This window comes from Odontesthes bonariensis (assembly GCF_027942865.1).
Source record: "Odontesthes bonariensis isolate fOdoBon6 chromosome 6 unlocalized genomic scaffold, fOdoBon6.hap1 SUPER_6_unloc_2, whole genome shotgun sequence".
NCBI lineage: Eukaryota > Metazoa > Chordata > Actinopteri > Atheriniformes > Atherinopsidae > Odontesthes > Odontesthes bonariensis.
In genome coordinates this window covers 256295-280073 of record NW_027457366.1, presented here as the reverse complement: position 1 = coordinate 280073, position 23779 = coordinate 256295, and the positions used below count along the sequence as shown (strand labels likewise).

The window sequence follows — 23779 nt, the reverse complement described above, 5'->3', positions numbered from 1 at the left end:
TACACGCCCTAGCCAAAGCTCTGGCAGCCCTTCCCGGTGCATCCCAGTCAGCTGGAACTTATTACCAAGGTGGTTTCAGAGGGAGGGGCAGAGGAAGAAGACCCCAATCAGGGAGACAGAGACCAGGTTTAAAACCAAAGCATGACCGTTGCTACAACTGTGACAAACCTGGACACTTCGCCAGAGACTGCCCGGACCCCCCGATAGAGAGGAAGAGACCATTTCCCTATAACCCCGGATACCAACAGGACGATCAATATGAAACCTGACGCCAACCAACTCAAGACCTGCCATCAGACGACCGTGAATCACCTGAAATGACCGAAGTATTGGACTTAACACAGATATTTTCCCTAAGCATGAAAGAAGAAGAGAAACCCTACTATTACCTGAAGATTGGAGGACAGCAAGTAAAGTTTCTTTGTGACACCGGAGCAGACAAATCAGTCCTGAGGGACAAAATACCAGGAGTGACCCCAGGACTGAAGTGGATCACAGTGGTGGCAGCTGGAGGACAGATAGAACTACTAAGGTTCTCCAAAAAAGTTATGATCCAAGATGAAGACCAGAACCAGCACCAAGCCGAGTTTGTGCTGAGCCCAAAGTGTCCCGTCAACCTGCTGGGACGTGACTTGCTCTACAAACTGAGGCTTGCCTTAGTTCCTACCAGCAAAGGAATGCAGCCTGTAAAACATGAGAGCGTACATGCGGTGGAATGTGAAGACATAGAGGTTAACGTCCATCAAGCACAAGGGATCCCCAAAACGTTCTACTCCCTGGACCTCGTGGAGGAAGGACCCAGGTCCGTAGTAAAAGATCTCCGAGACCAAGCCAAGATGTCCAGAGGACAAAGACAAACACGCTGGCCATTGCACGTCACCCTCATGTTCGATGGGAAGCCAAATGCCGAATATGATAGGCAATTCCAAGTCTTGGGCACCCAGAAAGTGGTGCTGCAACACCTATACTCGACAGAAGAAGGAGACGCAGTGGTGACAGTCAAACTCACCCCGGAGACCGAAAAGATGCGTATCCAGGAACTGGGAGAGGTGGCTCACGTCTCTGTGTGCGTGCTGTCTGCGCTGCTGCACTGGCCGTGCAAGCATCAGCAGAACTGGTCCTATTCCATTCACTGACCTTAAAGGTACCACATGCAGTGGACATGCTGATCACAACGACAAAGATGTCCTTCCTGTCACCAGCAAGACACCTCTCCATTATGACGACCCTGTTATCCCAACCACACCTGACAATTCAGAGATGCAATACACTGAATCCAGCCACCTTGCTGCCCACAGAAGAAGACGGAGACCCTCACGCATGTGTGGAAAGAACAAATGAGTCTTGCAAACCAAGACCCGACCTATTGGACATACCAATACCCGACAGCCAGTATGTGTACGTTGACGGATCCGCCTCCAAATCCCCTGAAGGAAAGAACCAAGTTGGATATGCCGTGGTGTCAGACACCGAGGTGCTGAAGTCAGCAGCACTCCCCTCCAAGTTGTCAGCCCAAGCAGCCGAAATTATAGCATTAACAGAAGCATGTAAACTCTCGGAAGGCGAGACAGTTTCCATCTTCACGGACAGCCAATATGCCTTCTCTACACTCCATAGCTTTGCCGCTCAGTGGGCAAGACGAGGCATGACCACATCCACGGGCAAACCTGTGGAACATGCCGAACTTCTCAAACAACTAATCCAAGCTATTCAACTTCCTCACCAAGTGTCCGTTTGTAAATGTGCAGCTCACACAAAAGCCACTGACAGAATAAGCAAAGGAAATGCCAAAGCAGACGACGAAGCCAAGAAAGCAGCAAAAAGTTCCAACATCCTAGCAGCTCAAGCCACCAGCCAAGATGCCATACCGACCTCAGTACTCACTGACATGCAAAGACTAGCACACCCCTCTGAAAAAGAGCACTGGATCAAGGACAATGCTGAACAGAGAGAAGACGGCCTTTACACTGTTAACGGCCTACCATGCCTACCCAGAAACTTGTTCCAAATGGTCGCTAAATTGAGTCATGGGAAAACCCATGTCTCAATAGGAGGGATGATGACCATAGCCCAACAAGTATTCCATATACCCAAAGGACTAAATCTCTACTTTAAAAATTTTTGTAGAAGCTGCCTAACATGCTGCAAGCACAACGCCCAAGGAAACATGAGACCCCAGAGGGGCCAATGTCCAAAAGGGACATACCCATTTGAAATAATACACATGGATTTCATTGAACTGTCCAGAAGCGGCCCCCACAAATTTTGCTTGGTACTAGTGGACTCCTTCTCTAAATGGGTGGAGATAGTACCAACCAAAACAGCTGACGCACTGTCTGTGGCAAAGGCCATATGCAAAAACATTGTCCCCAATCATGGCATTCCAAGGGTCATATGGAGTGACAATGGAGCACATTTTGTGAATGCCATAGTGCAAAACATGGCAAAACATTTAGGAATCAACCTAAAAAACCACTGTGCCTACCACCCCCAGAGTGCAGGACTGGTTGAAAGAACCAATGGCACAGTAAAAAACAGACTAAAGAAAACCATGATGGAAACAAAAAAACCATGGCCTGAGTGCCTGCATTTGGTCAAACTGTTCATGCGAATTACACCAAACAGTACGGGCTTAACCCCCTTTGAAGTAGTCCACGGAAGACCCTTCCTCCTCCCGTTGTGGGAGGGGGAACCATGGTCAGAAAAGGCAGAAGATGGAGTTGATCCTCTTACTGCATGGATGTGTAAAGTGTTTAATGAAAAATCGGTGCAAAATGCTTGTGATCTGCCGTTGTCCCCTCTGTCTCATCCCACACAGGTACAGCTGAAACCAGGTGACCAGATCCTCGTAAAGATCATCAAAAAGAAACACTGGGCGTTGCCGAAGTGGGATGGTCCCTACACCGTGCAGCTGACCACACCCACTGCTGTAAAGATCACGGAGAGAACCACTTGGATCCACCAATCCCACTGCAAAAAGGTGACACAGTTCTTAAACTCTGAGTAGGTTGGAAGCCGGACGGTATCAAAACCTTTGTCCGCCGAAGATCTCTACTGATACCTACTCACCAGCTATGAATTGGCTGTGGCTCCTTTTACTGATCGGGGCGGGTATCCGGGGTGCCCAGCCGGCACCCACCGCCCCCATGTTCACTCCCACATCTGGAGAGTGCCCTACTGCTGGTAACTGTCCTATATATTGTACTCACGTCAATGTGTCAGCCACTCTGCATGTACCTTTTGCCACCCTCCACGACAGACACCACAGCACAAGTGGGGCATCCTTTGTGGGATGGGACTGGTATATGCATGCGCCAAATGAACAAAACCACTGGCCCAATGGCTGGGAGCAGGTGGTTCTCCATACCAGTTACCCGTCCCACTCTGCCACTACCCCACTTTGGTCCCTCTCCTCCTCGGCGAAGACTGTCGGACACATCATCACTGGAGTCAAAAGGGACGTCTCTTCTTCCACACTGAAACTGACTGTTAAATCTGACCAACCTGGCTGCCTTCATTTGTTTATCAGACCTGACGTTGTCTCGAAAGATCCCAAGTTTCCTATAACTGTCTGTTTTACTTCCCCATCTGTAGCTCCAGTTGCAGATGCTCGTGACCCTTTTCTTTCTCAGAGATCGGACGTTATGTTGGCACAAAAGGTTGAAATTTATGTTCCAAGCCCTACAGATCATCCTGATGACTTGTACGGACAGTGGATGAAAGCAGATGAAGAACACTCCCACCCCTTCATGAGTAATCTATGGTACAGGTATGCTAAGTTGGTGGCCCAACGTGAAAGCGTTTCTAACTGTTTTGTTTGCTCCTACATGCCACACTCAGTAGGCCAGCCCCGTGTCTTTGCTGCGCCTTTGACCCTCAGACTCTGTGCTCGCACTTAATGCTACACAAGGTCTGCTGAATTCCACTAAGTTCCCAGCATTGTGGAAGTCTGCCACAAATACTGCCATTGGTCTCCATGCATCGACAACCACCCATAATTTAGTCCGATGTAATTCCACATTGTGTTACCCCTTGTGTGTGAATATTTCAGGTTCAGGTATGGATTTGGGTCGCCTCAACCCGGTTAAGTGTAAGGCTATTGTGCCACTTTCTACATCACCCCTTCCAGCAGTCCTGGACAGCGTTTGGTGGCTCTGTGGGTGGAAGGTCTACCCGCAGATCCCAACAAACGCCTCAGGACTGTGCGCTCCCGCCCGGATGTCAGATCACACCTACATCCTCTATGCCCGTAGCCCACGTAGCCACAGGAGACGTAGAAGCCTCCAGTTCCAGCCTCATGACTCTTTTTCCGGCTCCGACGTCCCTGCGGAGTATAAACACCATAGCGCCTTCAACAAAGTAATGTTAGCCATGTTCCCCTGGGTGGGCCAGGCCAAAAATGCCTTGAGACTGGAAACTATTGATTACAGGTTCCAGGCTTTTGTTAACGCTTCCATAGATATTGAATTGGGTCAGAACCGCGAGATTTCCGCTTTGAGGCAAATGGTTCTGCAAAATAGAATGGTGCTAGATTTGATTACTGCAGAGAGAGGCGGCGTCTGTGCAATGGTGGGAGACGCTTGCTGCACTTTCATCCCCGATGAGGTCTCCACTAATGTTTCGGATGCCTTGGTCACGGTTCAGAACCTTAAGCAGGCCATGGCCCAAGACTCACGCCCCAACCCTGACGTTTTTTCTTGGTTTACTAGTGGCACTTGGACCCAGTTACTGCTCAAACTTATAACTCCCATTTTTGTTACATTCCTGTTTATTATTTTTGTCTTAGGTTGTTGTATCCCATTCCTTCGGATCATGGTACAAAATACCATGGAAAAGGCCCTTACAAACTATGCACACGTCCAGTACCAACAGTTGAACAGACAGGCTCCTGATAAATATTCCTGTGATGATGTATCTATGTAACTTTTCTCCCTTTTGTCTTGGCACCCCTGCGACCGCTCCTACGGAGGGTCGAGAAGGAATTTTTCCAAACGCTTTGGTTTTCGCCTTCTCCTTGACAAAATGTTGCTGTTTCTCCCCCTGTCTGTGGCCTCCCTATGATGTATGCATTTAAAGCCTGCTGGAGGAATGTATATTGATGTTTTATGAGGCACAACAGGAGGGAAATGTAAGGATAATTATTATTGTGTGCTTATAAAACAAGCTTGATTATTCTGTTTGTTAGTTAGCTCTGCTTCACTAGTTTGAGTAGGATATAAAGCTGTGCATGAGAACTAACAAAACCCAGGACATTTATCAGTTGTGCATTCCAGCAACAAAGCCCGATAACATTGTTATTTCTGTTAACAAAGAACATCTTGTTCTCTGGGGACTTCCCAGAATGTATATCTAACACGTAATAATTCCGACAGCGACAGGAGTGAGGAGTACGACTTGGGCGTGTAAAATCAAGGCTGTAAACAGCGCCTGCACAATAATAACCACCACAGTTCTCAAGACATCCATGCTTCTTCAGTAAACAAAGGTCGCACTTTAGACTTTTAAGCAGATTTGTTGTTGTTTTGGCGCATATTGTGACGTTCGAAAACGCAAATCTCCGGTTATCTCTGTCTACACGCAGCTGCATAAACGGAGTTTTCAAAAATCTTCACTTTGCCCGGAGTTTTTAAAAACATTCGTTTACGGTGCGTTTTTATGCGTTTTCATGTGGATGACAGGTCCAAACGTAGAAAAATATATTCGTTTTAGCAGATACCCGGCTACGTGTGGATGGGGCCTGAGTCTTCACCACACCCACTGAGGCTGACTCTGCTTTTGAAGGGCAAACTGAACCACCCCTACATGTTTCCTTCTCCTCATGGTTGAATTGCATTACACAAACCCAGACCAAAATAACTTGATGAAGCTCAATACAGTGGCCCTGCTTGACCTTGCACCATGAAGGTGTTTCAGTTAAATCTGCACTCGCTGGCGTTTTCCAAGCTTTAATTGCATGTGACTCGTTAGCCTATGCTACGTAGCCTTGCCCCTCTGCTTGGCACCACTTGGTGTCTTCTGTATGCCTCATCAGAGCCTACATCCGTCTAAATCAACTTGCCTTCTGTGTGTGAGGCCACTGTGCTTTATACAGGCTCGGTCGTTAACGTGCCATCATCACATCTTCCCATGTTGGTTTTCATCCTACACAAGACTTAAATATCTCCTCTGCTTTTGTTTTCCTGATTCTACCACATGTGGAAGATGCATATTCAAATTCCCTCGAGTGCAAAGCTACATGATCAATTTGCAAAATATTTTCTAACTTCGCTTCAGATCACTTGCTATTAAATTGGCAATAGTTGGCACAATGAAAGTACTCTCCCACAGTAGGCTCTCCGATACGGCCCTCTAGAAAAGGTCTCCAAACAGTTCTAGCAGAGTCTCAGTGAATGGAAGTGTGGAAATTATTAGACCTTATGCAGAGTGGACTGGAGAGCTGTCCAGGGTGTACCCTGACTCTTTCAATTGGCAGCAGGGATAGGCTAAAGCAGAGATATTCATTATGCGGCTCCTCAAGCTTTAATTGGTGGCTCACACTCGCATAGTAGCTTATAACAATATGGTAACAAATTTTTTCAAATAACATACAGCGAACACTCAACAGTATTAAGCATTTTTATTAAGTATTAAGGCTTAATGGCGTTTCCTAAAGGGGGCTCTGTTAAACCTGGCAACGCAGCCCGCTTAAACCACAGTCACACTTGACACCTAGCTTGATTGGCTCCCTGTTAAATTCAGAATAAAATTTAAGATTCTTCTCACATAAAGCTCTGAAGACTTCATACAGCCAAATCATGCTCGAAAAGCACAGGCGGGAAAAACAAGTTATTTTACCATATATGTCCAATTTAAGATTTTCTCTGAGCATCTCAGGGATTCGCAGGGCTTGTGACTTTAGAGCATTTTTCAAGCAAAATGTAACTCAATGTTTGATATAGCAATTAAAAATGACAAACATGGAATGAAACAAAATGCAAGGATTGTAAAATGACCACATTAATAAAAGCACTTGCAGAAAACAGTAAAATATTAACTCAGCAATAAAAACAAACCGTGTACAAGACATGAAAAGAGCACATTAAAACAAGGCCAACAGGCAAATTGAGGAATCTATAGAGGCTTAAAATTCAAAAGATTGTTTTTATATTTTCATAGACAAACCAGTCCTCAAATCAAATTTATTTTTCTTAAATGGCATCAGCAACACATCCTCTCGCTTAGAGTTGCTCCAACATCATTCCTGGACCATTTATGAGCAAAAACTGCTGGATAGAAATTTGAAAGCTAGATGAGGAGCTAGGTACTGGGAGAGCACCGTTAGTTCTACCAATACTTTGCTCAGTGAGTTAGAGCAGAATAGCAAATGAAAGATCTCACGTTTACTCAGTAAACCATGTACACTTCCAACTGTACAAGGACTGGATAAAGCTTACCAGGATACCAACAAGGAAATTTGACTTCCCATTTAGAAGTTGTAAATTCAGAGGATGCAACATCAATAGGCATGTTCTGGCACAACTGCAGAACCTGCCATTACAGAGTGGAAAGGCAACAAGTTGCCTATTAAAGCACGATAGTAGAGTGGTACTGGGTAGGGTTGTCAAAGAATATTCTAAATTTGAATAGGTTTAAAAAAAAAAAAGACAAAGGTGAAAATGAATATTCGAATGTGGAAAAACATCTGCCTTGAGTCGGCACACTGCATGACGGGGTCATGGACAGGTCACAGGAGTCGCACTGTCTGGTAAAGCATCACTGCTGAAAGTTGATTCACATGAAGATGGCAGAAAGTTCAGGGCCTAACTCGACCACAGGCGCAAAGAAAGTGATTTTAACCCCCAAAATATATATAAAGCCCCGCCTGGAAATACTTCAGATTTTGGTCAGTTGATGGAAAAATTTGAGCCTTGAGACAAAGTTGTATACAAGCTACAGTTAGCTTATCATTCGACCACCAGCAACATGAGGTTAATTCTTGAAAATGTTCACCCAAATGGACTCGGCATAACATGAAACAAATTGTTAAATGTTTAAACTTGAATAAACTACCTATACAAGTAGTGAAGTCGGTTTGTCCCGTTGTGACAACCCGCTCAGTTCTGGAGCTATGTTGCCCAGTATTTGTTTCTCTTATTGTTTTCTTTTTTTTTATTGCCATTACGAACACGCCCCAAACATGGTCGTGTACTCACCTGAGTTGTCCGTGTTTAAGTCGACGCCTCATTTTTCTTTTTAAATGGCAGTTTACTTTTGACGCGTGAGGCGGACAAACATACTGTCACAAGCGGACATTCCAGATAAAAACTCTTATTTTTACGCTCTGTATTTATTTTGAAAATGATGTTCATCCAGCACAGAAACGGAGGAACCATCTCATATTTCCATACCTATCATCTGAATTCTACACTGCAAGTGTTTATATATTTCTCTTCTCTGTAAATATGAAGGTGTGTGACTTATGTAGCCTGATGGTTTTTTTGTTGTTCTGCAGCTCTTGCTGTGGAGCGGAAGAGAGTTGTGCAAGAGCCTGTACCTCCTTAGGACACGTAAAGACGTTTTTTTTTTTCCTCTAAGGACTTGATTCTTTTGTCATTTAACCAATTAAAGGTCGACACCTTTGCGTGTTTGCTCCTTATGTGGCCGTATAATATAAGGAAAAGTATTGCAATTAAATGATCCTATTAGTCAGGAGGGATACCTGACTGGCACCCCAGAATTTTGTTGTATTGTTTTTTTTATGAAACACTTTTGAAAAGTGTCACACCGTTATTGATGTGAAGCTGCTGTTGCCTGGCAACATGCGTGTCATTGACATGTGCTTATACAGAGGTCTGTATACATCGTTTTAGAAGGAATATTCAATCATTTGACAGCGCTACTATAGGGATACCCAGAGACAAAAATGGAAAGAATGTTCATTATCCACTGTCCAGCCATTACTTTAGCATTCCGTCTGCAGGGTTTGGGGGGAAAAACCCAGACAAGGTCATCATATGGCAAGACTGCCAAAGACTGGCTGTGGCTTAACTGCAGAATATTTAAGGAGTATCCAGCCAAGTATTTCAAGCACAACGTTTGTTTGGCAAGCCTTCAGGTTGGCTACCGTGCACTCAGCAACCTATAGAAGGGGTTGTGTCTGGCTGCCATGTACAGGTGTAGAGAAATGGCTGTAAAGGATGCTGTAGCTGATCGCTATAGTCAATTGAGCAACTATTTAACACTTCCATAGCAATTCCTCTCAAGATGCAGAGCTTTGAGAAGCCATGTTTGAAACCGAAAGCAGAATGTCCGAGTCAAATATGCCAGGTGATGCCTGCCATTTGCCTTGAACCCAGATGGTGTACACAGGACATTGTTTCCCTTAATCATTCTGAAGCGAGATCATTTGACAAGATTTTATTCAAAGACTAAAAAGAATCTTGTGCCGTTGGGATTCAGCTTTCCAATCTGAAACAGAACCAGATTAGTTCAAGCATTGAGATAAAGACATTTGCAGGTACCACTCAGCATACCCTCTGCACATCATGTTCAGCTCTAGCGGGCACTTGGGAAGAACTTTTTCTGCTGCCCAGAACCATGGCTGTCAGTAATATGCTCCTTCAAGTAGTGGACATCCTGAAAGTAGTCTTTGCCCTTCTCATGCTGCTGGCTGAAGGTGCTGTAGGTTCCAGAGGGGTACAAGCCGTACAAAAGCCTGTAGTCAAAGTCAGGAGATCCACCCACAAAGCGTGGCACCAGTACGGTTGCAGATCCCGGTCCAGACCCTTGGCGGTCATCCGGGTAGCCGAATTGCTCCGTCTGCTGCTGGTAATTCCCGAGTTCAGCTTCCTTTGTGACACTGGAGGTCTCCCCTGACTGGAGGACAGGGCCAGGTGGTGACAGAGGGGCTGCAGGGAGAACGTCAGTGAGGCTGAGGGCTTGGGCTGATGCATCCTCAAAGACTGAGGGAGCAATAGCCCACTGGGTTTCTGTGTGGAGACATTTCACAATTAGTCCTTTTCACAGCAGAAGTTCTGAAACCACAGAGTGTTAACATCAGTTTCCTAGGATGTAAAGTTAAAAGCTCAACCCCCTCTCCAGAGATTTTGAGCAGGCCAAATGAAAAGTACAGGTGCAATGCTCGGGTTCTCTTTGGTGCCCCAGTAAGGCTGCTTAAAGTGAAGGGCCTTTCCTCCAAGCAGAAGGGAGCCATTACACCACTGAGCATCATTTTGTTTTAATACACATGTTCTGAATTTTTTACAATTCAAACACAGCAGGTTTCGGCTTCAGAATAGAGTTCGGCAAAATTTGCTAGTGGCTACATGAAAACGCACAGACACCTTTAGGCTTCCAAACATATTTTGGGCTATCTACATTCCAAGCAGAAGATTTACCTTGTGGTCCAGATGGGGCAGCTCCAGGTTGCAGAGCGCCAGCGTCAGATCCTACATCAACAGGCACATAAGTGACAGTAGAGTATCCTGTTGCAGGCAGGCCAGAGCTCAAGCTGCTCAATGCTGGACCCGTCTGAACAGCCTGTGGGACACCAGAAGCTTGCACAGCCACTTGCACGGGCACAACGGAGCCAGAGCTGCTGAATCTTGGGTCTGCCTGAAGAGCACCTTGGACAAGGCCGGGAGCTTGGACAACCAGTTGCGTTGGCACAAATGAGCCATAGCCGCTGAGTCTTGGGTCTGCCTGAAGAACAGGTTGACTTAGACCAGAGGCTTGCACAGGTGTCGCCATATAAACGTCACTGGAAGCAGTGTAGGGCACGGTCACCGGGCGGCCAGCGGCTGCTCCCTGGTAAGAGCCAAAATTACCTGCAGCTCTTGTGCCGCTGCTGCTCTGGCCTGCTGATTTTGAACCTGGGTGCATGAGAACAAGTTTAGCAGAAGCTGATTCAAGCAAGCATGTAGTGTTTTACCACAACAGATGATAGCACACCTTTAGTGGGAAAACCCCATGTAGCAGCAGTCAACAAGGCAAAGAGGGAAACCCTGAAATTATGTACAACAAAGAGTAAGAATGTAATATTAACTAATGTTTCCAATCAAACAAACAAAAACTGTAAAAGACAGCTTGTGCTTATACCTCAGGAAGAACCCAGCAGCTGCCATGGTGAAAACAAGCTATGAGAGGAAACAGCAAGGGTGAAGGTTTATAAATAATGCCACAGACCAGCCCAGACCAATCAAAGCTTAACGTGCTAACAACAGACAGCTGCTTGTGAGGGACTATCAGGACAGGTGGGCGCCGGAGGCTCATCTGGTTGCTCTGGTATCAGCCTCATTGTCTCCTCTCGCCTCCACCCTCCTGTCTGTGCTAAAGGCACTTAGTCACTGCCAAATATTTTACTGTCGTAAAATAGCTCTACCCAAATGGTCGTAATTCTCAGATTTTCTATTTCAGTTAAACGTAGAAGCTGGAAATAACATCCTAGATGTTGAGTTTTCACACCGACCCACTGACACATTTAACAAGTTAACTGAGGCCTGTAGAGTCTGAGATGTAGCTCTTGTTGGTCTAGTGTTAACACTAGAACTACCACGGAGGGGTCAATTGACCTTTTTACCTAAAAGACCCACAAGAGGGTCATTTGACCCTTTGGACCCCCTGCGGACACTCCTCTTGTTGTGGAAATGTGGGTTGAGTGCTGTATCTCTGCATCTTCGTTCCTTGGAGAGGAGCTTCTTTCACCACAAAATTCTTGAGGGAAATGAAGCAGTAGTCCACATGCACTGGTATTTATCCATCTAACAATTGCGATAGATAACCAATTGGGATAGATCAGCAAGGTACATTCATTTGAAAATTGTACTAAATGTAAGCTGATTGTGTTAACTGTAGGATACTTGTACATAGCCATTTGCAAGGATGTACTAAATGATTGAGACATGTACAAAAGCATTTGAAATTTGATGAAAGCAATGATAAATGCCATTCTGTTGTGAGGAACTGCAAATTAGTTTTGGGATTTGTCCATGTTTTGAGAATGACATCTCAGTTTCAAGAAATGAGCCAAACCAATGGAGAAAAACTGTAACACACTGTCCGCCAAACTGTGCTATCTGTCTTTGCTGCTGATATCTTCATGCAAGTTGCTATTTACCTGTGGTGATTTTGGAGGCTGACAGCCCTTGGGAAGAAGCTGTGTGTCCCTGTTTGTCTTGGCTGTTACCACTGTAAGGTGTGACCCCCTCACCCCTCACCCCACACACGGCCCCTAACAGCCTCATTACCATAACAAAATGAGTGATTAGTGTATTCGGTAAAAGGCGCTGGGTCAAATGACCCCTCTCTGGTACTTCTAGGTAGGCAGAAAAATCCTGGAAGTTCTAGTTAAAGCTGCAGTCTGCAGGATTTGTTGTTGTCATACGTAAAGTCCTACTTTTTGGCATTTTAAGAGTTTACATGATCTATCAGAACAAAATGCAAGAAATGCTTATTTTTTAACCAAAAAATAAAAAGTTATTCAACTTCCTGTCCCGCCCCTTCAAAACACATGAGAACGTAGACGTGCACGCCAGATGCGCTTACACGACTCCTCATTCATCAACTCACCTGTCATTTGCGATCATGGAAGACACAGTAAGTAGACTAGCCCGTAATGAAGTTCAATAGTCCAGATAAATAAGCGTGGGGACGAGCCTACCTTGTATCGCGCGTGCACAATTGATTGACAGGCAGCAGAGCCCAGCTCGTAACCTGATTGGTTACCTTTTACCGGTCCGGTCTGCAATTTTGTAAACAAACCTGCTGGCTTTGGAGGACCTAGCGGGACGGTTGCCTCTGTCTATGATCTGTGAACTCCTTACTCCCCTGATTGCTGCTCACACGGCCCACTGTTTAATATAACTGACCTGTTCATTAGATGGAAATGAATCCCTGCATACTCCTAAAAATCACTTTATTTTGAGGCTTTTTCTTCTAATTAAAACCCCACTTTCATAATTACTCTGGACTATTTGTAAAATGCAAATAAACCCAGAAAGATTTGATCTTAGAACTATTAAAAGTTCTATCTAATTAGAAATAGTGCAAGTTTGGTGCCATCTGTTGGTTTCCTTAGCGAGGAAATAGTTTTTAAATTGCTCTGTATGAATGAATTGGATTCATTCTGAATTTAATGAATTGGATTATAATTACAATGAATGAACTCCAATTGGCCTGAATTGGACTTTATTACTGAAGTGCCCTGAGATGACACTTGTTGTAATTGTAATAGTTTATTTTGGTAACATTTAAACAAACTGCCATTATTCTGTCTTGGAAAACACTGCTGGTGGAAAACATGATACTGGCTGCTGAAAAACTGGCAGAAGTGGACCTTCCAACGTGACAGTGACAGGAAGTAATCAGCTGAAGTCGTCCAGAGATTAACAGAGAACACAAATCAACATTCTGGAATCCGGACTTCACTTCCATCCAGAATCTGTGGTTGGAACCACAGACCAGAAGAGACAGAACAGAAGCCTTCACAAAGCTGTGATGTCATCACTGTAGTGACATCACAAGCGATGTCATCTCTGATCTTGTTTGACATCACAAAGTTTATACAGGCCAGACATTTTCACTGCTTTTTCACAGCTGGTCAGGAGTTTATCTGAAGAAACACGTCCAGTTTTTGAAGCAGATTTGAAAGTCACAGCAAATGGTTTTCACATCACCTAAAAAACACTTAATTACTATCTTAAATAATCATTTTAACAAGCACTTAGAAACAACGCTTACTTACTATCTTAAAAAATGTGATTTTAAGTACTCATAAAAAACAAGCAAAATGAGTCAAACCAAGAAACCATCTCCTCCACTTCAGTGGTGTGACATGGCAGACGACGATTTGCCCGAGGGTTTCTACACGTGTCCCATTACTTTTGGCAGTAAGGAAAGTTATGAGGAACCCAGCAACTGTTGGAAAAAGAACAACCCCAGGTCTCTGCTGCAGCTGGGACTCCTCACTCAGAGGATGTCCAGCTCCTGCAGGATCATCTCCAGGCCTCCGTAGTTCCTCCAGTCAAGTGGAAGTTTCCAGTTTGACAAACCGAGGGGATTCCCTCTAACGCCTCTGCTGCCGACCGAGATTATGGATCAGAGAAATGACAGAACTCTTACCCACAGAAGAATGACAAGATCAGCTATTTATAGCATGGGATGGATATTCTGAGGACAAAGCTGCTGAAGAAACATTTCTTTCTGACAGGAGAAAAAGACAGAAGAGTGGCAGCAGAGAGCGGCTGCTCCATGACTGAGGAAAAACTAAAGAAGCTGGAAAACTGTTTGACGCGTGAGCGGCATCTCCGTCAAAAGTGTGAGCAGGAGCTCAAGCAGTGCAACCGAGTCACTGCAGGATTGTGTGAAACTCTGAAAGCAGCAGCAGCAGAAAGTGAATATCAGTCAGTTCTGAAAGAGGCAGAGAGCTGGAAAGAGCAACTGAAAGAAAAGAGCCACGTTGGTGGAGCGGAACTCTCTCTTAGATTAGCCAGAACTATCGAGAAAAGCCAGGCTTTCTGCGAATCCAGCTTCGTGGAACACCCCTCAGGACTTCCAAAACTTTCAGACTTCCGAACTGGGTTTCAGTTCCTGCTCTTTATTCCTTCATCAGTTTTATGAACCATGTTGCGCTGTGGCTTAGTTGGTCGAAGTGCCTGTCTTGTAAACAGGAGATCCTGGGTTCAAATCCCAGCAGTGCCTGTGGGCCTTCAGAGCTAGCTATGACTAATTATGAGAAACTGGTAGTTATCAGTGTTCTACTGAATGCTTTGCATTGTTGGTCTTCATCAAATGATGGACCTTTCAATGAGCATCATTGTTATTATGAGTCTGTTCTTTGGTCAGACTTCATAAAAATGTTTTTTATAAGTCACAGTTAGTTTTGGGAGAGTCTCTGGAACTCATTTCCTGAAATTGATCCAGCTCCATCTCTTTATTCCTTCATCAGTTTTACAAACCATGTGGCGCTGTGGCTTAGTTGGTGAAAGTGCCTGTCTAGTAAACAGGAGATCCTGGGTTCATATCCCAGCTGTGCCTGTGGGCCTTCAGAGCAAGCTATGACTTTTCACTGGTCCACTTAAAGCTGCAGTCGGCAAGTTTTCAAAATTCCGAGTCTAAAGTCGGAAAATTTGAACTGACACAACTTTCAGGTCCCTCCCCCAACCTCTAACAAGCTCCGAATCGCCCCCCAAACCCCTCCCCCTCTGTGGACGAGGTTGTGCACGTGAGTTCACACCAGTGCAGGGCTCTCAAGTTTTCAAGTTTGCTTGGAGTGAGATTCGGGCGGGGCAGGGGCCGGGCCATGTGCGTGGGGGGGGGGTCCCCTTGCAGTATCCCATCGCCATAAACTAGCTACTTAAACAACAAAGAAATTGTTTTATTTATACCAAAATCACAAATCTTCACTTTTACACTAAATTCTGCTATATTTGAAAATAAATTGTTTTAGGTATGCAAAGTCTTAACAAACAAAAAAAAACAGACAAATTAAATTAAGAAAAACAAACATAACCCCAAATGGGCCCCTTGAGCAGTCCCTCTCTGTGTGTGTTTGTTTATGAGTGTTGTTGTCAGTGTTTGTGGCAGATTTTGATGCTTGATGACTGATATTGGGGGCTCCCATTTAAAGCACTGAGGCTCAATGTCAGCCATTTTCACAGTCATGATGGATGACAGAGTTCCATTCAGAAACAAAGTGTTCCTGCTCTTGGTTTTATTGAGCCCCACCATGGAAAAAACCCTCTCTGCATCAGCATTTCAGTGTGACAGAACTAATACCAGTTTGGCAACTGTAGATCGCCTTATTGGGAATCTGCTCATACCAGTCACCTTTGAAAAAAATGAACCACGGAAGCCTAATTACACTCCTACATATTTTTCATTTTTCATTAAGTTGCTCATGTCAAAGGGTGTGTGCTGAATATTTAGGTCTACTACTCCAACAAACACTTTAATCGGCAGGTATTGGTCTTTTACAAAGAGTAGGAAAACTATAGTAACTAACAAAAGATTGAAATAAATGAAGATATGACCTGCTGAAGATCCTGACGGTTCTCTTCCACCTCCAGCTCGTCTATAACTTCTGCACGCATTCAGAGCATAATAGGCTATGTCCGCTGTGCATTCATGGGACGCGTGCTTGCAGCGTGTAATTTTCCTCCGTTCACTTAACATGTCAAATGGTTAGGGTACAGTACGGTGGAGGTTCTCCTCCTGTCACACTACATAACATCAAAATGAACGTACAAACCATGAAATAGTCAGAGTTAGAGTAAAAGCTGAGGGCAGGACGCCATTTCCTTGAAATATGTAGCGGAAAATAATACGCAAAAGCATTAAAGAAGCCTTGTAAAAACACAGTAAATGACTTGGCGTGTAATAAGTACACCACTTCATGAGATCTGGCTGTAACTGGTGAAAGTGACTTCCTCATGAACACCAGGATCTGAGTTGAAAACCCAACAATATCTGCAAAATATGATGAAATTTTGAACCAATTGGAGGCACTTCTACTCATGACTTTAACTATTCTTGAGGTACAGAATCACAAAAACCACTTCCTGAGGTGGCTCCAGTTCCTGCTCTTTATTCCTTCATCAGTTTTATGAACCATGTTGCGCTGTGGCTTAGTTGGTCAAAGTGCCTGTCCAGTGTAAAAATTGGCTTTGTTCTTAGACATTATGAATGAAATAGTCTCAGTACTTTTCCATGATGACCTAAAGTGATCCAGGAGTAGGGAGACAAAACAATTGGGAAAGCAAGGGCAGATTCACATGTACACATTGTTTTGGGCTGATCCAGAGAATATGACGAAGCATGTTGAACCTACTCATGTCCAATCATACTCGGTCGAGTGTGAGTCCAACCTATGAGGCTATAAATACAAATGATAACCGGAAGTCGAGGTGCAGTCTGACGGACATCCTGCGGGATATGATATGCTTTGACGTACTGGTGACCTCTCCTTCCAAGATTAGTTCCGGATCAGAATGCTGAACAGACGTTCAGCCAAGAGGAGAACAGAGCACCAAGCAGTGACAGGATTGGTCCAGAAGAGACTACACGACATCATAAAAAATTGTATTTGTTCATCTGTTGTATTTCATGTAATCATTAAGCTGATTAATCATTTTGTGGGTATAAATCAACCAATCATTAGTATGATCCTTGCCAGTGGGGTGACTCGGCTGTTTGGAGCGGGACCTTAGACTTTGAAAGGTAATGAGTTGGTCGGTCGCCAAGTGGAACTGGGGCCATAGGAGAATTTTTCCCGGTTCAGCCATCGGGTTCTCGCTCCTATTCGCTGCAAACGGTGGACGAGCCTGCTGGTGATGTAATTGCCTTATGCAATGTTTGAGTGTCAGTAGGTTAGAAATTGTATGATAATTTTTGATAAATCAGTGTTGTGTGTTGTGATGGTACTTATGGGGGAGCAAGGCCTTGTGAACCACATAGAGTTTTAGGCCATTATGAACAAAGAGTCCAAACAGAGGATGGGTTCGGGGCCACATACACACAATACATATAGCAAAATATTATTTTCTACATATAATCTATTAAGAAATGTGCTCATTTGCGGAGTTATTATCAGTTGAGTGAGGAAGGTTTTAAACTTACTAGAAAAGAGTCTCTATTTCTAGAATCTTGATCAATACTCCTGATATAGAAGGTTTTTTGCTAACGCATTAGAATTGTTTTCTATTATTTCCACATGCCTGTGCAATGAAGACTTGCTTGCTGCTGTAATTGCTACAGCAGCACCAACATGGAGATGAATGAATATTGTAGTGGTTTGGAGCCGGCATATTGGGAAAGGTATTTGGCGTTAGTTGAGAAATACATTGGGCGTGACCCATACTTAATGAAAATGTCCGAATTTTCGCAAGACCGGAACGATTTGCCGAATATAGAGGCTGTGGACATAACGAGCTACCTGGTTCTCCAGACTTCTTACTACACCAGGCAACAGATGAAGGCCCACAAAAGTTTGGAGGCAAACAACTATTACCACAGCGGATGGATCAGCAAACTCGGAGTAAAACGTCTACAGAATGATTGTGTTTTGGTGTTGGCCAGGGTAAGTTTGTTTTCTGTGTTGTTTATGGTGCATTATCCCAATGGAAAATGCAGTGTGTAGTGCAGGGCTGGGCAGTAAAGCAGAACTTAAAGGATAAGACCGGTTTTTTGACATTGGGCCCTTGATTTCACATTATAGCATGATGTTCTACTCACCCCTGCTTGTTGTTTGTCATTTGGAGCTGTTCCGAAGATATTCGCGAGGCATCTGGCTGCTCTCTTGAGATATTCGGCCATGAAACGGTTTCCTATGGGCAAGCTCATACAGGCACAAACTATGCTGTTTATAATTTATTAATTACTGTACACTAGCACTGATAACGTGGAGGTGCGTCGCTTACTTAAAAAAATCCGGGTTATTGTAATTTTGATTTTTTTGTCGTAAAGTGGGTGTTACTGACGTCATCGTCGTGCTACTGCCACAGGCAGCCCACAGACCTGCTGCCTATTTATTCATTCGGCTAAAATTCAAAATTAGTAACCCGGATTTTTTTAAGTAAGCGACGCACCTCCACGTTGTCAGCATATACACACGTCGCTGCTATTTACTCGCTACTCGCTCACTCGCCTACTCGCCACTCGCTTGGGTGCTTTTGCTGACTTGGTGTGTAGAAGTTTGGTGGCCACTGTTTGGAGAACACTGGGGGAACGTCACCTGTCAATAATCTGTATTCTGCATTTTAATTGGCTACTCGCTTTTACTCGCGTCGCTCGAAGTTGAAATATGTTCATCTCGGAATCCGCCCACATCGCATCGCTTGTACTCGCTTGTACTCTCCTCGCCTACTCGCCTCGCGTGAACACATAGACATTCTATTGACTTCACTCGCTGAGCGAGTAAATAGCAGCGACGTGTGTGTATGGGGCTTTAGACCTGCAGGAGTCAAAGTCACATTGTGTTACAGAAGCTCCAACAACTCTTCTGTGTGCAAATGAAAAAGAACAAGATGAAATTCTGATTATGAATTAAAAGAGAAGAGAACTTCTTCTCCTTTCAGTCCTCAGCATCATCATGTGCATAAAGTACCTGCAATACAGAGCAGAGCTGCAGAGTTTGATCAGAGCAGCTGGGATCATTATTGTGTTGGGAGAAGACTGAACTTGGAGACCACAGTCACTGGCAGTGTGTGTGATGGCAGCTCTGACATCACAGCACAGATATGAAGGCTTGCATATGGGAGTGTCACATGACTGTGAGACATTGTCAGCTTGTACTTGAGCTCCCCCTACAGGAGAGCAGATAAATACAGATGGGAACAGGGTGCAGAGGTTTTGTTCAGTGTTCACATGTGTTTGGATCACTGTGTTGACTCACAGCACAGAAATACCAGCCTTTACCTTCTGGCTGCAGATTCTTTACTGTGAATGTTCCTCTCTCAGCTTCAGTCTTGGTGGCTGAGAATTTGTCTTTGCTGAATTCTCCAAAGTCGTGATCTGTTTTACCTGTAGCTGTGAACACGATAAGTTTCATAGTTTCTCCAGGCAGCTGTCTGTACCAGTACATCTGGTGATAGCCTCCACCCTTTGTGTGGTTACAGTGTATTGTTGCATTTTCACCCTGCTGCTCCCACAGTATGGGAGTCTGGTAGACATCACTTCCATCAACATGACCTGTGAGTACAACAGAGAAAGTTACCACAAATGAGCATTTTACCAGTTAACGGTTTCACCGGTGCAGACACCATCTAACTGCTGAAATGAATCTGCTGATAACATACTACTTTACCTTTGATCCAGTGAGCAAGCACCAATAAGCTGAGGAGCCGATGTCTGATAGAGGTCATGCTGTAAAACTCAGGCTCTCAGTTACAGTATCTCACTGTGTAGTCCCAGATATGAAGAGATGCAGGGAGGTGTGTCACTGCAAGGTGTGACCTTCTCTGATCCTGTGAACCAACAGGAGGCCACGTTTGTTATGTGGGAGGAGCTTAACTGAAGTGAACACAGCTGTGAAACCAGGAAGATTACACTGTGTGAAGTATGAATCAGCTGATGGAGAAGTTCCACCATGTGATCCGTTCTGATACTGACGTGCACACTTGTAACACTTTGAAATATTGGAATGAACATTTTTCTGTCCTTAACAAATATTCAAACACGTGAAACGGAGGCGGGTTTGTGTGTGGTCGGTACAGGAGTTCGTCAGTGTCTTTGGACATGTTGACGGAGCTGATGGTGCTTTAAAGACAGAGGCACATATACTATCTGATATACTACAGATATAGATATACTATTTGGGGTTTGTCACAGAACTTCTGAGCTTTTTGTCTATTTTGTTTGTTTCACTGTCTGCACATTCACCAGTTTTCTTCACCGTGAAGTTAAGTTTGTGAATGACTCACCGTTGGTGTAGAAGACATCTTAATTCACAATGAAACGATCGCTACCTGTGAGGAAATGATAAATAAGAAATATGATGATCCTGTAGAAGTCTGACATGAGTGCAGTCACTCTGACGTCAGCAATGAAACACAGGAGTGAAATCATGACAGGGTTTCTCCTTTTAACTGAACTGAGAGTGATTTTATGAGCCAACCGATGTGATGTCAAGAGAGGAGTGGCTTCCTGTGGCTGTAAAGCAGACTGATGGCTCCCATTGTTGCTGCAGTTATCCATCATTTACCTGCATTCTTAAACTTTTGCTTTTTCAGAAAACATGAAAAAGGCTCATTACACTTTTTTAAAACCCAAAGTGCTGCCTTGTGTAGTGAGATCTTCCAAACTGGAAGATGAGGAGAGGAAGAAGAAAGAAGTCATTTGATTTATGGCAACGTATCAAAAACACGTGACATCACATTTCCCAACGGAGCGGCCAACAAACAGTAAATCAACTTCAACAATCAACAGAGCGAGACATGTGATGTGTGTCTGGTGGGAGCGTTCCAGAGGTGAGGGGCAGCTCATCTGCAGATTCTGGATGCCATAGGGTACCAACAAGGAGACTTCTGTTTAATCACTATTTCCATGAAGGAAATGACATGAAACCTAAGATTTAATTCACTTTTCTTTTTTCTTGGCAAACTTCATTACATTAGAAATTCAGTTTATCTAGCATTTATACCCTCACACCCCATTATAATAAAACCACCTCAGCAGGTGTCCTAGAGCAGTTTTTTTCTCATTTTTTAAAATTCAAAACCACTGAAGTCGATAAGTCGTGTGCAGTTTTCGTAGAGTTCAGAGGGGATTTGTGTCATTGTGCATCTGGTGCAGCACAGTAGTAAACTGCACTGTGCTTTTGTTGGGCTGCTTTGTTTGTGAGAGAACTATTCTTCACTGTATCCCCGCTCAAATCTCCATAGATGTTGTAGTCCTCTTTATATGGATCTTCCATTGTTTTATCTTTTAAATACAAATGTTTCATAGCTGTGTTTCCAGGTGACTGCTGGCACCAGAGCATTAGCCAGTACTCACTTTTATTGTGGCTGCAGAAATCTGCACTGTATCACCAGGATTTGCGACGACATCAGAAGAAGACTGACGGACCTCAAGACCCAGACTAACAGCTGGAGCAAGAGCAAAAGAGAACTTTAGATCAGGATAATGCATCAGAAAAACATCAACATGATAAAGAAGGAATACTTTTTCAAATGATTACCTGGCATGCAGCAATAAATGAGAAGGCAGAACATTTTCTCCTTTAACAGCACAGATGATTTGTTTAAAAGCCCTGAAAAAAAAACTATGTTTCACAGAGTTTTGCAGATGTTGATACAGTCAGAAAAGTCTCAGCATCTATACTTGTGTTAAGGCTCAAATGAGATGAGTGAGGTTTAAAGAGGAATGAAGAGGATGAAGAAACACCATCACTGTAACTGATGAAGTGGAAGGAGGGAGTGGCTTCACATATTCCTGCTGCTGTAGATTGCCTTCCTGGATGTATAAATCGTGCTAAAGCGAGACACCAAGTTAAAGTGTACAGAAACAGTGTTACTGAAGTGTGCTGCGAATGCATCAAACTGAAAGGCAACCACATAGCAGCTGCTTTGGGAGCCCCTCTAAAAAAACACCTGCAGAAAAAAACTAGTGTGCAGTTTTTGTAGAGTTCAGAGGGGATTTCTGTCATTGTGCTTCTGGTGCTGCACAGTAGTAAACTGCACTGTAATTCACTCCTGCATCTGGGATGTGCACAGATCCATTCTTTGCTGCGTCTCCACCCAAATCTCCAGCGAGACTGAAACCGTCTTTATATTTGTCTTCCATTGTGACAGCTTTGTAGTTCAAATATCCAATGAGTTTCATAGCTGTGTCTCCAGGTGACTGCTGGTAGCAGAGCATCACTCTGTAGTCAGTTTTACTGTGGCTGCAGAAAATCTGCATTTTGGCACCAGGATTTCTGATGAGATCAGAGGGAGACTGACGGACCTCAAGACCCAGACTAACAGCTGGAAACAGAAAGACAATACAACATTTTAGATAATGATAAATGGTAAATGTCATGAATGTAGTGATTTCAGACAAATGATTGTAATGTACTTTAACCGGGCCGACAGTTGTCCATTACTGCAGTGATACATTTCTGTGGCTTATCTGTCATCAATGCCCACCCAAAAGAATGATTATTTTTTTATTGACATTCAGAAACAAACATTCACATCCGCCACATGTGCATACATCTTACATCTCTTGTCTGTCCTAAATGCCTAAGTGATATTTTTATTTTATGTCTAAACGATAACAAAAAAAAAGAATCAAACAACAACAAAAACACACAAGAATATGTACAAAGTGGGAGTGATCCTTTTTATATGGCATAGTTATTGATTTGTAAAAATAAAATCAGGCCTATGGGGCGTGACATAGTTGACCCAGTTTTCCCAGTATGAGGGGAATTTCTCCAGTTTAAAATGAACAAATGCTGTTATTCTCTCCATTTTATATATGCCCATTGTGATGTCCATCCAGATGTTGACAGTTGGGCTCTCTTGTGATAGCCATTTCCTGGTGATATTCTTTTTGCAAGCCATTAGCAGGACATTTATGAGGCGCTTATCTCTTTTCAGCCATCCCTCAGGTATGTGTCCGAAAAACATAGTCTTAATGTCGAGGGGTATTTCACATTTGAAGAATTGAACTGGTTCCAGTCCTATCTGGAGCACAGGAAATATTTTGTTGAAATTGGTAACTGTGTCTCAGACCAAATGGCTATGACCTGTGGGGTTCCCTAGGGGTCAATCCTGGGACCCATATTGTTCAATCTGTACATGCTTCCACTAGGCCAGCTAATACGCAACAATAATGTGTCCTACCACAACTATGCAGATGACACTCAGATCTACGTGTCACTGACGGCAGGAGAACACGGGCCTGTAGATACACTGTGTCGCTGCATCGAACAGATCAATGTGTGGATGCAAAACAATTTCCTCCAGCTAAACTCAGACAAAACTGAAACACAGAGAAAAGAAAACAGAAACAAAGAGAAAGTGTTATCAGTCACCTTGAGACTCTCTCTCTAAAACCTAACTATCAAGTTAGAAATCTCGGGGTAATATTGGACTCAGACCTGAACTTTAACAGCCACATTAAATCTGGAACATCAGCAGCTTTTTACCATCTAAAAAACATTTCCAGAATCAAAGGAATAGTGTCTAAACCAGACTTAGAGAGACTGATCCATGCGTTTGTCTCCAGCAGGTTAGACTACTGTAACGGCTTGCTCACTGGGCTCTAAACGGGCTGTAAGACAGCTGCAGTACATCCAGAACGCTGCTGCTCGAGTCCTGAC

The 23779-nt window shown here is 43.9% G+C and overlaps 2 non-coding genes across 2 annotated transcripts; both read left to right on the top strand.

Annotated features, from left to right (window-relative positions):
- Positions 1-14602: 14602 nt before the first annotated feature.
- On the top strand, positions 14603-14676 carry trnat-ugu (transfer RNA threonine (anticodon UGU)). Its single transcript has one exon. It is a non-coding gene; the product is annotated as a tRNA-Thr (tRNA).
- A 262-nt stretch (positions 14677-14938) lies between these two features.
- trnat-agu (transfer RNA threonine (anticodon AGU)) lies at positions 14939-15012 on the top strand. Its single transcript has one exon. It is a non-coding gene; the product is annotated as a tRNA-Thr (tRNA).
- Positions 15013-23779: the final 8767 nt, after the last annotated feature.